Here is a 6,686-nt window from a genome sequence, read left to right on the forward strand (position 1 = left end):
AGGGCTGCGTGGTGGAGGGGGCGGGGCGATCCCTGATGCTCCCAGGAGCCCACAGTCCTCTGATTGGGGTGTCTGGGGGCACCCCGACCGTCCAGAAGAAGCCTCTCTCCCTGAGTATTTATTTGTAGGAATTGATTAATGTCGGTATGGTGTTCCGGAAGCTTAAGCTCTAGAACGGAGTATGGATTTTTTGGAAATATGCTCCATGTATTACACTGCTGCGTGTTGAGCACTTACTAGGCGCCACCAGGCACCATAGCACGCTGATGGCAGAACAGTTTGAAAAGATTGTTATCACAGAGCTGAGGGCCCAATGAAACAGACCTAGGGTAGGATCCTGATGGGTACTGAAGGCTAGAAGGTGGAAGGGTAACTCAGTTACTCAGCCAGTGTTGTGATCTTTGCTGCCAGACGAGAATCAGAGGTAAACAGTCCCTGCCTTGATGCCCTTCCCTTTGAATTCAGATTCTCCACCCTCCCCGTTTCCTCCTGCTTGAGCTCCTTGAATTTTTCTCAGATGCATCCCCAAGTGCCTAGAGGCGTGTGCCTGACACATAGAGCATGCTCAGTGAACATCCATCATGGCTGGGCGTGGTGGCACAGGGAAGGGCAAAGCAGGAAGATCGTGAGTTCAAAGCCTGCCTGGGTTACCAGAAAGCTCGAGGGCAGATGGGGTACCTACCAAACCACATCTCAAAAGTTAAACAGGCCAGGCATGGTGGTGCACAACCCAGCAGTTGGAGACAGAGGCAGGTGAATCTCTGTAGGTTCCAGGCCAGCTAGGGTTACAGGGTGAGATGCCATTGGGGAGGGGGGAAGAAAGGGGGGGGGGGAGAAGAGAGAGGTCGATTCTCCATTCAAGTTGCCCATAATCAGTTGACTCCATCCAAGACCATGAAGCCTCCTGGGTGTGCTGTCTGGACATATCTCCTCAGAAGCCTAGAGAACTCCCGGTTCTGGTGTGAATAAGTGGAGAAAGGAGAAAAATATTCACCTACCAAGATGCACATGCATATACTTACAGAGACCAGAAGAGGGCATTAGATCCTCTAGAGCTGAAGATACAGCTGGTGATGAGCAACCATGTGGATGCTGGGAGCCAGATTTAGGTCCTCTGGAAAAGCAGCCAGCACTCTCAACCATCTCTCTAGTCCCCTGTAAAAGGAACTAGTATTTGCCAGAACTAATTGTTGTCTCTGAGGTTTAGTGCCCGTCTGCTAACCTAGGCCTGGTCCTGGAAGCTTCTAGTCTCTGTTCAATCTCATATAGGCCTAGAATGTTTTCAGTCTCTGAGACGTGCTGCTGAATAAGCTCACCCTTCCTAGCTCTTTCTGAGCTCTGACTGGGTGGCCCACTCAGCAGTTCTGGCTCAAGCACCTCTCCAAGCTGATTGATTCCATCTGGTTTCTTTCAGTTTCTCCGGAAACACTCAATTTGGCTTCATACTGACTTTGGAAGAGATTTTTTCCCCAATCTTCTGGCTCCTTCTTATTCCCTGGCTCATTCTGTCTTCACCTGTGTCTAGCTTGTTCTCTCTCTGCAACCTGTCTCTGTACAACTGCCTCTTCTCCTTTTTCTCTGAGCGCGCTCTCCCTCTCTCTGTCTCTGTCTCTGTCTCTGTCTCTGTCTCTCTCTCTCCTCTCTCTCTCTCTCTCTCTCTCTCTCTCTCTCTCTCTCTCTCTCTNTCTCTCTCTCTCTCTCTCTCTCTCTCTCTCTCTCTCTCTCTCTCTCTCTCTCTCTTCGAGACAGGGTTTCTCTCTATAGCCCTGGCTGTTCTGGAACTCACTTTGTAGACCAGGCTGGCCTCAAACTCAGAAATCCTCCTGCCTCTGCCTCCCATGTGCTGGAATTAAAGGCGTGGCCACCACGCCCAGCTGAGCTGCTCTCTCTTAAGTCACCTGTATTTCCATCTCTTCTGAGAGTCGGGCACATCCTATTCTGTCAATTCTTTCTTTGATTTGTCACTTTGTCTGCCACTCAATTAGACTTCACTTTCAAGCATATCTGCTTCCTTCTCAACCTAAATTTACCTTGATTGTTTGGGTATGCACTAAGAGTGTGTCTGAATTCCAGACAGAGGGATTAAAGGTGTGTATTAAGGCTGAGCCACACCACAACTAGAGAAAGGTTTTTCTAGTAATCAACTAAGTTCAGGGTTCACAGTGTCATCAAATATCCTGCAACAGTCCCTTCCCCACAACCATCTTATTCTTTTATTTTTTTTATTTATTTTTTTAGTATTAACAAAGTGGGAAAGGAGTTGGTATATAGTACAAGGTCACCAATCTGAGAGTCCCAGACAGACGGACATAGATACATACAGACAGAATGACAGCACACACTTAAGAACCGGACCAGTCCTGCAGTCCTCAGCCTTGATAGACTGAGGCAGGAGGTTAGCCATGAGTTTGAGGCCAGCTAGGTCAACAGAGTGAGACCTTGTCTCAAAAACATAAAAGCCAGGGGGGCGAGAGAGGTGGTTCCGTGGTTAAGAGCCCTTGCTGCTCTTCCAGAGGACTGAAGTTCAGTTCCTGGTACCAACTTTAGGTGGCTCACAACTGCCTATAACTCCAGTTCCAGGGGATCTGATGCTCTCCTACAGGCATCTGCACAGATACACCGACTCACAGGCACACAGACAATGAAAAAATTAAGTTAGATGAAGTGGAAACAACAAAAACTAAAAACAACCAAACAAAAACCTTGACCGTCCAGAGCGGCATCCCAAACACCCAGGGTGTTCTTTGCCTCCCTCGTTCGCAAGACGCTTCCCAAACATTCCCGTGGGACAGGTCCCTCTCCGGCCCCACGTGTCAGATGAGGGAACGGGTCTCAGAACAGGCACTAACTCGCACAGAGCCACTCAGGCCAGGTAGGGGTAGATCTGAAGCTACAGCTTTGTTTGTGGGGACCGCACCCTCAGGTTCCAGGCTTTCTTTGAGATTCCCAAGCAAAATCATCCTTTGTGGGGTTAATCGAAAATCCCAAGTTACTGAAACGTGGGACAACTAAAATAAGTTGAAGACAGAAAGTAAGTATAGTGTGGTAGCTTGCGTTGCTGTGGGAAAATGCCCAGATGACAGATGAACAAACACTTAAAAGGTAGAAAGGTGAGCTTTGCTTCTGTCTATCTGTCTGTCTGTCTCTCTCTCTCTCTCTCTGTCTGTCTGTCTCTCTGTCTGTCTCTCTCTCTCTCTTTCTTTCAATACCCTGAATTTCCAGAGATGTCAGTCCATGCTCATCCAGTCCCTGATGAGATGACAACATTGTTGCAGAACAACAGTGAGATGACAGCAGTGTTGCAGAAGCCAGTAACAAAGAAAGGCAGCCTGAAGGGACACAACCAGGAAGCAGGGAGGGGCTGAAAGCCACATGGACTCTCAAAAGCAAAATACTGGGGCCTGGAGACCAGGACCCCAGTTCAGTTCCCAGCGCCCACATCAAGTGGCTCACAACTACGTGTAACTGGAGCACCACGGGATCTGACACCCTCTTCTGACCTCCTCAGGCACTGACCTGCTTGTGTGTGTGTGTGTGTGTGTGTGTGTGTGTGTGTGTGTATGTGTGTGTGTGCCGTGTTCACATATGTGGTGGTTCACGTGTGCACGCAGGGGCCTGCATTTGTGTATGTGACACTCCATTTCCTTGATGGTTCCCTTTAAGGTAACTAATCCTTACTTGACCCATTTACTAACTCTTACCTGACCCATTTACTAACATTTTTTACTTGAATCCAGAGCTAGCTCTTCTAGCCAGTCTGTCTACTCTCTTTGTTTTGGGATTCCTTGCTGTGATGGTTTGAATATGCTTGGCCCCTAATAGTGACACTATTAGGAGGTGTGGCCTCGTTGGAGGATGTATGTCACTGGGCTTTGAGAGCTTCCTTCTAGCTGCCTGGAAGGCAGTCCTCTATTTGTCTTCCAAACAGGATGTAGAACTCTCAGCTCCTCCAGCACCATGTCTGCCTGGATGCTGTCGTGTTTCCCACCGCGATGACAATGGATTGAACAGCTGAACGTGTAAGCCAGCCTCAAATAAATGTTGTCCTTATAAGAGTTGCCTTGGATTTTTGAGTTCGAGGCCAGACTGGTCTATAAAGTGAGTTCCAGGACAGCCAGAGCTATACAGAGAAACCCTGTCTCGAAAAACAAAAACAAAACCACAACAACAACAAAAAAGAGTTGCCTTGGGCTGGAGAGATGGCTCAGCTCAGCAGTTAAGATCACTGATTTCTCTTCTGACAAAGGTCCTGAGTAACCACACGGTGACTCACAACCATCCATAATGAGGTCTGACTCCCTCTTCTGGTGCATCTGAAGACAGCTACAATGTACTTACATATAACAATAAATAAATCTTTTTTTTTTTTTTTAAATAGAGTTGCCTTGGCCATGGAGTCTGTTCACAGCAATGGAAACCCTAACTCGGACACTTGCACCCGCCTCCTGCACACTAGGACTTCGGGGATGTCCCTACTACTGCCTGGCATCGTGTATGGGTTCTGGGGAGTCAAACTGTGGCCTTTATGATTGCAAGCCAGTGTTGTACACACTGAGCCATCTCCCTACCTTGTCACGGCTTCCCTTTACCTCACATTTGTTTGTCACAGCTTGTCCCACCCATACTCAAGTCTGCCTCACCCCTGTCCTACACCAGATCCCCTCACCCATGCGCTACACTAGATCCCCTCACCTCTGCTCTACACTAATTCCCCTCACCTTTGCTTTACACCAGATCCCCTCACCAATGCACTACCCAGGTCCCCTCACCCCTGCCCAACACCAGATTTCCTCACCCCTGCCCTACACCAGATTTCCTCACCCCTGCCCTACACCAGATTCCCTCACCCCTGCCCTACACCAGATCCCCTCACCCCTGCTCTACACTAATTCCCCTCACCTTTGCCCTACACCAGATCCCCTCACCCCTGCTTTACACTAATTCCCCTCACCCCTGTGCTGCAGCACCTTTGGCAGTGTGACTCCTAGCCACAGCTGAGTGGTTGAGGAGATACACTTCTGTCCTCAAGGCATCCATTGCGGGCTGGGGCTGGGGCTCTAACAGCAGAGGCTTGCCTGGCATGCATGAAATTCTGGCTTCCATTCCCAGCACTGAATAACACTGGCTATGGTGGTGTGTGCCTATAATCCCAGCAGTCAGGAAGACCAGGAATCCAAGTCATCCTTGAGTTTAAGGCACCGTCTCAGAAAATCATATATGTGAATGTATATGCATATATGATATCACATGTATGACATGATATGCAAACACTTGTTAGTAACTTCTCAGTCATGGATTCAAATGCTGTTGAGTTTTATTATATGATAATTATCTTGGCCAACTGGAAACAACCTCAAAGATTCTCACTAGGAACTGTCTATATCAGCTGGCTCTGTGTGTCTTTATTTTTATTTTCTGGTGTTTGAGACAGGGTTTCTCTGAGCGGTCCTGGCTCTCCTGGGACTCCCTCTGTAGACCAGGCTGGTTTCAAGCTTAGAGATCCACCTGACTCTGCCTCCCGAGAGCAGAGATCGTGTGCCGTGACGTTTATCAATTAACTTAATTGATATGGGAGACCAAGCCCACTGTGGGCGTTACCATACTGTAGGCAGGGGCACCTGAACTGTGTCAGAGCAGAAAAATCAACCTGCACACCAAGCAAGCAAGGGAGCCTGCGTGCATTCAAATTATTATTGTTATTATTATTACTATTCTTATTAATATTATCTTTATATTATTATAATTAATCATTTATCATCACTCTACTCTCGACTGTTGGTGTGGTGTGATTCACTCCCTCAAGTTCCTGCCACTGTGGCTCCCTGACAACAGTAGACTATAACCAGGAATTGTGAGCTAAAAGAAACCCCTTTGTTTCCTCAGTGGATTTGCCCGGATCCTTTATCCCAGCAACAGAACGGACACCAAGACAGATTTCCACTGTACCCCCGTGTGTATTCTCAGTGTCACCAGAAGCAAGAGCCTGAGCAGATACTTGTGTGCCGATGCTTCAAAGCAACCCTAGTCACAGAAACCGAGAAGCGGGACCTGCAGTGGAGCTCAGCTGGGACAGTGAGCATCTAGCATTCTGGAAGCCCCTAGGTTTGGTTCCCAGTACCGCATGAAGAGTGGCCTTGGTGGCACACACCTGAAATCCCAGTATTCAGGAGGCGGAGGCAGGAGAATCGGAATGTCAGACTGTGGCCATCAACAAAGAATGAAGTCTGATAGGAACCGCACTTCAGATCCACCCTGAAAACATTATGCTAAGTGAAAAAAAGCCAGGCCCGAGAGCCAGATGCTAGTGAATTCACACAGCACAGATGTTGAATCCATAAGGGTAGAAGATGAAATAGACACCAGGGAGAGAGAGAAATGGAAAAATCCCTGTTTAATATGTGTGGTTCCTGACTGGGAAATTTAAAGGTTCTATATATAGAGAATGGCAGTATGTTGCTCACACCACTGAGCTTCGTACTTATAAACTGGGCCAGTGAGATGGGTCAGCAGGGAGTGGTGCTTGCTGCCAAACATGAAAACCTGGGTTTGAACACACATGGTGGACCGAGAGAACAGAATCCCTGAGGCTGGCTACTGACCTCCACATGCAAGTCACAACACATGCCTCCCCAATAATTTTTTAAATTGGCTAAAGATTGTAAGATGATTGTGTTGCTGTGGAAAAC

Source organism: Mus pahari, chromosome 23 (genome assembly GCF_900095145.1).
Source record: "Mus pahari chromosome 23, PAHARI_EIJ_v1.1, whole genome shotgun sequence".
Lineage (NCBI taxonomy): Eukaryota > Metazoa > Chordata > Mammalia > Rodentia > Muridae > Mus > Mus pahari.